This window comes from Oryctolagus cuniculus, chromosome X (genome assembly GCF_051225735.1).
Source record: "Oryctolagus cuniculus isolate XC-2025 breed Fujian yellow rabbit chromosome X, ASM5122573v1, whole genome shotgun sequence".
Lineage (NCBI taxonomy): Eukaryota > Metazoa > Chordata > Mammalia > Lagomorpha > Leporidae > Oryctolagus > Oryctolagus cuniculus.
The window spans coordinates 54,881,643-54,892,422 of NC_142888.1; the positions used below are offsets into that span (position 1 = coordinate 54,881,643).

The 10,780-nt window shown below is 40.8% G+C and overlaps 1 long non-coding RNA gene and 1 pseudogene across 15 annotated transcripts in view; one reads left to right on the top strand and one right to left on the bottom strand.

Annotated features, from left to right (window-relative positions):
• Positions 1–10,780, bottom strand: part of LOC149119652 (uncharacterized) — a 91,753-nt gene that overhangs the window by 57,806 nt on the left and 23,167 nt on the right. The window lies entirely within an intron of this gene.
• On the top strand, positions 6,377–7,197 carry LOC127487936 (anaphase-promoting complex subunit 16 pseudogene; annotated as a pseudogene).

The window sequence follows — 10,780 nt, forward strand, 5'->3', positions numbered from 1 at the left end:
TGGCTCCTGCCTTTGGATAGGCGAGGTACACTGGCCGCAGCGTGCTGGCCGCGGCGGCCATTGGAGGGTGAACCAACGGCAAAGGAAGACCTTTCTCTCTGTCTCTCTCTCTGTCCACTCTGCCTGTCAAAAAACAAACAAACAAACCAAAAAAAAGAGTCCAGGAGGTATAGAAAAAACAGAGGAGAGACATTCATCCATAAATTTATATATTGAGTCTAACAGTGAAATCTGACATAACTGTGGTAAGAAATTCTGATTTTTTTTTTAGGATTTTATTTATTTGAGAGGTAGAGTTACAGAGAAAGGGAGAGACAGAGAAGGATCTTCCCTCCACTGGCTCACGCCCCAAATGGCCACAATGACTGGAGTTGGGCTGATCTGAAGCCAGGAGCCAGGAGCTTCTTCTGGGTCTCCTACACAGGTGGCAGGGGCCCAGGGATTTGGGCCATCTTCCACTGCTTTCCTAGGCCATAAGCAGAGAGCTCGGTCAGAAGAGGAACAGCCAGGACATGAACCGGTATCCACATGGGATGCTGGTGCCACAGACTGAGGATAAGCCTACTACGCCACAGTGCTGGCCCCCCAAAATTCTGATTCTTAACAAGGCTTATATTGCCTTCAGCTTTCTCTTTGAATCTCTATTTCCCCATTCAGGTAACTTATTACAATGGACAGAAGTATACTTTTTACAATGCAAACAGCAAAAGATTTAAATCAATATTCTTCTCTCCTTGTTATTACCTTCAGTTAACTATGTGGGATCAAGTATCTGGTAGAGAAGGCAATCATATTACCCATCCTCCAGCGTTGTCAGGGAGGGCACACAGGTTCAGGCATGTATTCTCCTGGAACTCTGCCTATTTATTATATTCCTAGATTTATAATATACCTTTCATATATTTACATGAGATTTGCCTTTAATTTAGTTGTGTTTAAAAGAGACAGAGAGATTGATCTTCCATCCTCCTGTCTTTGTCTCTCCCTCTCTAAAACTCTGCCTATCAAATAAAATAAATAAATTTTTTTAAAAAAAGAACTATGAGGACCAAGATAAGCCAATTTGGAGATGGAAATATATGAATAATGTTGAAAATTAAATGAGGAATAAAAGGACAGATTCTTAGTAGGCCTTCATCAGGGACAAAAACAAGCAACCTCAAAACTTTTGAATTAGGAGCCATTTGTTGAGATAAGTGTCCCTGGAATATTAGCTCTATGTGAGCAGGGAGTCTGGTTCAGAGACTACAACAATGACTGGCACATAGTAGACACTCAGTGAGCACTTGGTGGTGAATGAATGAAATGGCAATTCTGTCAAAGATCCTGAAATATATAAAGCCATACTTTCAGTAATGAAGAACAATAATCTTCCATTGTCACTAGCCACGTCCCTAGCAGTTATCAGGAATTAAATATTTCCTTGGGCTTTGTAGGTACTACTACAGAAAATCTAAAAAGAACTTTAATCTTTGTAAACACTTTCAAAGTCTTCATCTGTTCACAAAAGGTCTCATATATATATATGGTATTTATAAATATATAAAGGTCTCTTTATATATATATATATATATATATATATATATATATATATATATATATATAAATGAAGGGGAATGGGCAAAGGGGAGAGAAAAGGAATAACCAAGTAGGCTATAAGCATCCCTAAAGACACAATCAATCCCAAATACTATAACACCAAACACTGAGATCCTAAAATCTCCAAAATCACAATTTTGATAGAAGAAAATCTCAAATGTTAAAATCCTGAAAACTGCAATTCACATGAAAAAAATGTGTCATTTGTCTGCATTGGCATTCTTAAATCTACTACATCACAGTGCCTGCCCCAAATTCTAGGAGCTTTTAATAATGCAGCTTTAAAGATGCATTTGACTGAAGAAACCAGCAAAGTTATTGACTGGGAAAAAGAAAAATGCTTTTAGTAAATGACAATATTTGTCTATCCTTGAGTTTTTTTTTTAAATATTTTATTTTGATTATTATTTATTTGAAAGTCGGAGTCACACAGAGAGAAGGAGGGGCAGAGAGAGAGAAAGAGAGAGGGGTCTTCCATCTGCTGGTCCATTCCCTAACTGGCCACAATGGCCAGAGCTGTGCTGATCCAAAGCCGGGAGCCAGGAGCTTCCTCCAGGTCTCCCACGTGGTGCAGGGGCCCAAGGACTTGGGTCATCCTCTACCGCTTTCCCAGGCCACAGCAGAGAGCTGGATTGGAAGTGGAGCAGCCAGGACCTGAACTGGCGCCCACATAGGATGCCGGCACTGCAGGCAGCAGCTTTACCCGCTATGCTGCAGCGGCAGTCCCTATCCCTGAGATCTTTTAATGGTGCCAGAAACATCCCAGGAGCTACAAGCAGACCTAGCACCTAGACTGCATTTCTAGTCAAATTCTCTGATAAAAGAATCAGGATCTCCTATGCAAAATAACTCCAAATAATTTTTTAAAGTCTCTGCCTCAAGGAAGTTGAGCATGCTGCACATTCCTAAAGTGTGGCCTGTGCATACTGACTTCCAAGAGTTCACTATGGTGTGGGGGAAGTAGTGTTATGTAGAAAAATGTGGCAAACACTACCTCACTCAAGCAATCCATGTTAACATCATCACTGATAAGTCATATTGATAGCATGCACCTTTAATATGTTGTCAGAAGGATGGCAGTTTTCTCTATGTGGTCAAACTCCCAAAAATCTGTAACTTCAATTCAATAATAAGAATGACACCAGACAAATCTTAATAGAGAAGTATTCTACAAAATCCCTGATCAGTATTGCTTAGATCTGTCAAGATCATCAAAAACAAGGAAAAGGAAAATCTGAGAAACTGTCACAGCTGGGTGGAATCTAAGGTGATATCACAGCTAAAAGTAACATGGCAATCTGGATCCTGGAATAGAAAAATTACATCAGGCAAAATAGAGGAAATCAAAATAATGTATGGGTTTTATTTTAAAGCAATTCATCCATATTGGCTTATTAGTAGCAATACATTTGTTATATTGTCAGTATACAATACTGAGATGTTGATAATAGGGCAAACTGCATGTGGAGTATATGAGAACTCTACTATTTTTGAAATTTTTCTGCAAAACTATTCTAAAATAAAAAATTAATCCAAATTATCATTAGTAAAGTTGCTTAAATTTCATGTATGAGATTATAGTAACTGGGATAAAAGGTTCTCGAAATTATGTTCAGAAGGCAAGCTTGGTTTCAGAACTTAATCATGGGAACTATGTTCTTCTATTTTTTTAAAAAATATTATTTATTTGATAGGACGACAGAGAAGGAAGGAGGATAGACAGTGACAGAAATATCTTCATCTGTTGGTTCATTCCCCAAATGGCTGCAACAACCAGTCTGGGCCAGGCCAAAGCCAGAAAGCCAGGACCTTCATCATGGTCTCCCATGTTGGTGGCGGAACCCGAGCACTTGGGCCAACTTCTGCTGCCTTCCCAGGAACATTAGCAGGAACCTGGATTGAAATCCAAAGAACCAGGACTTGAACTGGCACACTGAGATGGGATGCCAGCATTCCAAGTGGCAGCTTAACCCACTATGCCACAATGCAGGACCTTGGAACTAAATTTATTTAAGATTTCACTCCCCAAATGGCTGAAATGACCAGGGTTGGGCCAGGCTGAAGCCAGGAGCCAGGAGCTTCTTCCTACATGGATGGCAGGGGCTCAGAGACTTGGGCTCCAGGCTCATTAGCAGGGGGCTGAATAAGAAGTACGGCAGCCAGGACTTGAACCACGGCCCTTATGGGATACCAGTGCTGCAGGTGGTGGCTTAACTGCTGCACCATAGTGCTGGCTCCAAGAACTAAATTCTTAAAAGACAGCGAAGGTCTATAGCTCTTGCAGATGACACTGACAGATACTGGCATACTGTTTTGCACTCCCCTGTCACTTTCTCCTTCCCACCTTTTACTGCTGATTAGTTTATAACCTTTGGTGGCATCAGGCCCAAAATCAAAGTCCAATATTATGTGCTTGGCTGACATGTGGTGAAACAGAGAAGACTTCAAGTGGCATGAGCACAAGTTCCCCTCTCCATGCTGCTCCTGTGGATAAAGTCCCCTAGTCAAACAACTCTTCTTACCAAGAGGATCAAGTGCAATTCTTTCTCATCCCTGAGTAGCAGGGTTCACTTCCATGGCGTTCACATAATTATTCAAACAAGGCAATCATATCCTCCCACAGGAACCAGAGGTCACTCTGCTTTTCATACTGCAAAGCCTACCTCCTGCAGGCCCTAGTTGTGTATTCTGTTCCTGAGTGTATTTCTGACATGGACCTGCATGACATGTAGTGTGTGTGGCTGGGAGCATATGCAATCGACTGCTGCCCATCTCATGTGTTCAGTGCTGCATGCCATATGTTCAACCATTACCATGACCCTAGGGCAGAAATCCCTTCCTCAACAAGGGGATGAATAGGAGATGATTAAAATACTTTTATAACATACACAAGGAAAAAGGGCAATAAAAGTATTGATCACATAAGGCAAGGACAGCTATTCCCAAGCAAAAGGTATCTGGATTAAAAAGGCTAAAAAAGAAACAAACAAAACAAAGATAGAAACAGCAGCACATATCATTTGCAAAATAATCCTAAATCCCAGGGGAAAAAAAAAACTCAAACATCAAAACATCTTGAAAACTTTAGTTACAAGCCCTTCACCTCCCCTCCCCTCCCCTCCCCTTTTCCTTCCAACAGACATAAGGTATACTGTGGTTGGTGTAGTACACATCCCTGCTGTAGTCATAGATTGCTAAGGATTTGGGCACTGTTTATCTGTATGTTACTCTGGTAGCTGTTTATCTTCTTGGAAACCTCTGCAGACTTTGGGTGATAATGATATGTATCAATGTAGGTTCAGATTGTGAAAAATAACCAGCTGTAGTGCAGGATGTCAACAGTGGGGAAAGTTGTGTGTGTGCAGGAACAGGGTCAATGGAAACTCCCTGTGCTTTATGCCCAACTTTTCTGTGAATCTAAAAATGCTTTAACAAAATAAAACCTATTACCGAAAAGAAAATCACTAGAGTAATCCAACATCATATTTCAACAGGCAGAAGAAAGAATACGTCGTTTGAAATTATCCAGAGAAGCAGGAAAAAAAGGGAAGAAAAATGAACAAAGCCCAAGAGATTTGTAGGACACAATCCAGCATACTGACATAGACATAATTGGAGTTATAGAAGGAGAAGAAAGAAAAGGAAAGTATATTTGAAGAAACAATGACCAAAAACTTCCCTAATTTGATGTAAGACATGAATGTACACATTCAAGAAACCCAGTGAACTCCAGGTACAATGAACTTAGAGATACATTAGAATCAAACTGTCAAAAGCCAAAGATAAAAAAATCTTGAAAGCAGCAAAATAAGAACTCATTTAATACAACAGAATTTCACTAAGATCAATAGCCAATTTCAACAGCCAGTTTCAGAAACCACTGGAAGCCAGAAGGCAGTAGGATGACAAATTTAAAGTGCTGAAAGAAAAAAATTTCAACTAAGAATTCTATGTCCAAAAAACTCTTTCAGAAAAGAATTAAGATAACTCACATAAAGCTAAGAGACTGTTGTGAGGAGACCTGTCTACCAAAGATGCTAAAGAATGAGAGAAACTGAAGCTATATGAAGAGTAAAGGACACTGGTAAAGGAAACTACACAGAGAAATACAAAAGCCAGCACTGTATTTCTTTTTTTTTTTTTGATCTCTTCATTTTTTCCTACACAGTTTAAGAGGAAAAATGCATAATATAATGATTATAAGTCTCCATTAATTGACACTCATTGTATAAAGATGTAAAAATAACGTAAGCAGGGAAATGGAGTTGGATGTATTCTGGTAGAATCTTTGTACACCATTGAAGCTAGCTTGCTTCAATTCAAACAAGATTGTTATAAATTTAAGAAGTTAATTGTGGGACTGGCACTGTGGCATAGCAGGTAAAGCAGCCACCTGCGATGCTGGCATCCCATATTGGCGTGTTCTACTTTGGATCCAGCTCCCTGCTAACGGCCTGAGAAAAGCAGCAGAAGATGGCCCAAATCTCTGGGCCTTGCCACCAAATGGGCAGTAGCTCTAAACAGGTATTTCTCAAAAGGAGATATAAAATTGTCACCAAGAACATGAAAAAACGCTCAACCTCATAACCATCAGGGAAATGCAAATCAAAACCATAACGATACTATCTCACTCTAGGAAGACTGGCTATTATAAAAGACAACAGAAAAGAAATCCTGGCCAGGATGTGGGGAAAAGGGAACCCCTGCACACTGTAGATGAGAATGTAACTTAGTGTAGAATTGAGGAAAATTCTATGGAGGTTCTTTTAAAATAGAACTACCATATGATGCAGCAATCCCACTCCTGTAGGGAAATGAAATCCATCTGTTTAAGAGACAACTGCACTCCCATGCCTATTGCAGCACCATTGACAATAGACAAGAAATGAGGAAACAACTTAAGTGTTCATGCACTGGCAAAGAAAGTGGAGAAAGAAAAAAATGTGGGTTATGGCTCTGGCTGGCCCCAGGGGATGGGAGAGTAGGTGGGATGCCAAAGCTCTGAGTAAAGTGAGACTTCTTCTAGCAGTGTCTTCCTCCTTCTCAGCTAGTCCAGTCAGTGGAAGCTCTGTCATTGGATCTGATTTCAGTGCCTCAGACCTTGCTCACCATGGAAAATTCTTTTCATCTATCACAAAGGAGCTGGAGAAATGTTGAAAGACGGCTCTGTGAAATTTTTCTACAAATCTGTTTTCAGCTATCAAGTTGCATCCACGTTTAAACAGGTGAAACAAATCAGCAAGTTGCTCAGATGAAAAAACTCACTGGTTTGGTAGAAGAGCTGGAGGTTGATGAGTGGCTGCTCAAACCCACTGAGCAGCTGCTGGGGTTCATGTTGCCTGGAAGGACACCTCTGGTGCACAGCAAGTGCAGAACCAGCTTCCACAACCACACGTAGATTCAGAGCTACATGGCTGAGTTATTAACTCACATCCCTACTTGATTTCTCTGTTATCTATCCACAGGCAACAAATACTTAAATGTGTGATCTTGCTGGGAAAATTTTTGTTTATTTTTTTTTAAAAGCACAGAGAATCAGATTAAGATAGTCAGTTTCAGAAAACCAGAAGTTTTGGGTTTAAGGATATTTATAAAATTTTCACAAGCCACATAGGACACATGCAAGAATTGGCCAACCAAATTGTGTGTATCCTGTCATTCATACAGTTTCTGGAAATCTTCACTGGTAAAGTCCGTGGTCAGAGTCCGCTGGTTGTATAGTACTTCTGACCTAAAACAGTTCCTTTGTAAATGAATGTGATTTCAACTCAGGACTTGTCCAAATGAGGAATTTCTTTCCTTCCTTCGTTTTTTAAAGTTTTTATTTATTTATTTGAGAGGCAGAGTTACAGAGAGAGGGAGAGACAGAGAGAAAGGTCTTCTACCTGCTGGTTAATTCCTGAAATGGCCACAACGGCCAGAGCTGGGCCAATATGAAGCCAGGAGCCAGGAGCTTCTTCCAGGTTCCCCATGTGGGTGCAGAAGCCCAAGCTGGGACACAAACTGGAGGCCACATGGTATGCCGGCACCGCAGGTGGAGGCTCAACCTACTGTTGCACAGTACTGGCCCTGAAGGATTTGTGAATGTTCAATTTTCTTCTATTTTGTAGACAGCTAATACTATATATTCTTTTTCTAACTTCTAAACATGTCAATTTATGGCTAAACAAAAATTTTTTTTTTGACAGGCAGAGTTAGAGAGAAAGGTCTTCCTTCCATTGGTTCACCCCCTAAATGGCCGCTACGGCTGGCGCACTGCACTGATCTGAAGCCAGGAGCCAGGTGCTTCCTCCTGGTCTCCCATGCGGGTGCAGGGACCAAGCACTTGGGCCATCTTCCACTGCCTTCCCGGGCCACAGCAGAGAGCTGGACTGGAAGAAGAGCAACCGGAACAGACCCCGACGCCCTAACCTGGACTAGAACCTGGGGTACTGATGCTGCAGGCAGAGGGCTAGCCTAGTGAGCTGCAACGCCGGCCTCAAAATACTTTTTTGAATGTTGCAGTACTTATAAGAAACCAGTGAGCAAAATTCTTTTAAACACAGAAATTTTGAGTTTATTTAAAATTGGGAGACTCAAGCAATTCTGTAGCAAGTAAATCATTTAAAATAGACAAAAAGAAAAAATGTGGTAAAAACACACAAGGGAGTAGTACTGAGCCATAAAAAAGGATGAAAACTTGTCATCTGCAGCAACATGGCCAGAACTGAAGGCCATTATTTTAAATGAAATAAGCCAAGCACAGAAAGGTAAGTGCTGGGGCTGGCATTGTGGCACAGCAGTTTAAGCCACTGAATGCGATGCCAGCATCCTATATGCACTGGCTTGAGTCCTGGCTGCTTCATTTCCAATCAAGCTCCCTGTTAATATGCCTGGGAAAGCAGAAGATGGGAAGTGAACCAGTGGATGGAAGATCTTTCTCTCTCTGTATGTCACTCTGCCTTTCAAATATATGTCTTAAAAAAAAAAAAAAAAGGATAAGTATTGTATGATCTCCCTCATATGTGCAAACAGTGATCTCATAAAAGTTAAAAGTATAATCATGGTTATCAGAGTCTGGGGAGGGAATGAGGGTGGGTGGGATGGAGAAAGGTTGATTAATGGGTACTAAGTTGTAATTAGATATGAGTAAGAAGATCGTGGGGGGACAATGTCGTGGCGCAGTGGGTTAAGCCACCCCTTACTAGAAAACTGCCACTTAATTAAAGGTCACGATGATGAAAATAGAAAACTATAAAGCACAGAAATAATTTAAGGTTGTGTTTTTACTAATATAAAAGAAAATTCTGTGATTCATCAGGAAACAGTCAAGATACACTTCTTAGATATTAGTGGGCTCTTCTACCTTGAAGTAAAGTATATATTATGGGGGAAAAAATGGATTTGGGAAATAGGTCTTAGAAAAATGCAACCTACACCGATTCTTTCAATAATAACAGTTTCTGGTAGTATGGACTTTCCTAGGAAAAGAATTTTTTTTTAGATTTATTTATGTATTTGAAAGGTGGAGTTAGAGAGAGAGAAGGAGAAACAGAAAGAGAGAAGGGGAGAGAGAGAGAGAGAGAGAAAGATCGATCTTCCATCCATTGGCTCACTCCCCAAATGGCCACAATGGCCAGAGTTGGGCTGGTCTGAAGTTAGGAGAGAGGAGCTACATCTGGGTCTCCCACGTGGGTGTCAGTAGCTGAAGCACTTGAACCATCTTCTGCTGTTTTGCCAGGCATATTAGCAGGGAGCTGGATCAGAAGTGGAGTGGATGGGACTTGGACTGGCACCCAATACCGTACCTAGCCAGGAAGAGAATTGTTGACGAAATGATCTTTTTTTTTCTTTTTGTCTTCAATTTAATAACATTTGAGGCAATTTAAATTTCGTGAGACTCCTAGAATATTACATTAAGAATTATCCACGGGGCCAGTGCTGTGACACAGTGGGTAAAGCCGCCACATGCAGTGCCAGCATCCTATATGGGCGCTGGTTCGAGTCCTGGCTGCTCAACTTCCGATCCAACTCTCTGCTATGGCCTGGGAAAGCAGTGGAAGATAGCCCAAGTCCTTGGGACCGTGTACCTTCTTGGGAGATCTAGAAGCTCCAGGCTCCGGGCTTTGGATTGGCCCAGCCCTGGCCATTTGGGAGTGAACCAGCAGATGGAAGACCTCTCTCTCTCTGCCTCTTTGTAACTCTGCCTTTCAAATGAATAAATAAATCTTAAAAAAAATTATCCACAAAAAATTTGACAAAAAAGAAACAATATAATGGCAATGACTTTCAAACAGTTATCTAGAAAGCAAGTTAATTGTTCACCTAGAGTAAAATTTAATTTTGAATATGACATCAGTGTTCACATTAATAATATTTAAGGGAAAAATATACTTTGAATTAAAAAACTTTTATCACCCTTCCTGGCCTTTTGTGCCTTGATCATGAAATACAGATTTCCAGGAAAGTGAAGAATAAGATAGATTAAAAATAAATCACCAGGGCCAGTGCTGTGGTATAGCAGGTGAAGCCACTGCCTGCAAGTGCTGGCATCCTATATGGGCACCCATTCGAGTCCCAGCTCCAAGTCCTTGGACCCCTGTACCCGTGTGGGAGACCTGAAAGCAGCTCCTGGATCCTGAATTTGGATTGGCCCAGCTCTGACTGTTGTGGCCATTTGGGGAATGAACCAGTGGACAGGAAGACCTCTCTCTCTCTCTCTCTCTCTCCCTCCTTCCGCCTCTCAAATAAATAAGTCTTGAAAAAAAAAATCAGGTTGCTAGTTGTCTACCTTATTAGAACAATACCTCAAGCTACTTTTTGTCACTTATGGAGATATATTTGTTCCTAATATAAATATTTTCCTTGGAAAAATAATTTTTAAAACAAGACATTTTTGGGTATTAGTGTACAGTAGGGTAGCTATAGAAAAAATAAAAACCTCTATAAAATAAAACTTAGAAGATAAGGTTTGGAATTCTTTCACTATATAGAGATATTAAATGTCTGAGGAGATATATTATTCCCAATTTGACATTGTACCCTGGGAGGCAGCAGGTTATGGCTCAAATGGCTGGGTTCCTGTCACCTGGGTGGGAGAACTGGATTGAGTTCCCTGCTCCTGGCTTCAGCCTGGCCCAACTCTATTTCTGGCATTTGGGGAATGAATCAGGGGATGGAAGATCTCTCTCTCTCTGCCTTT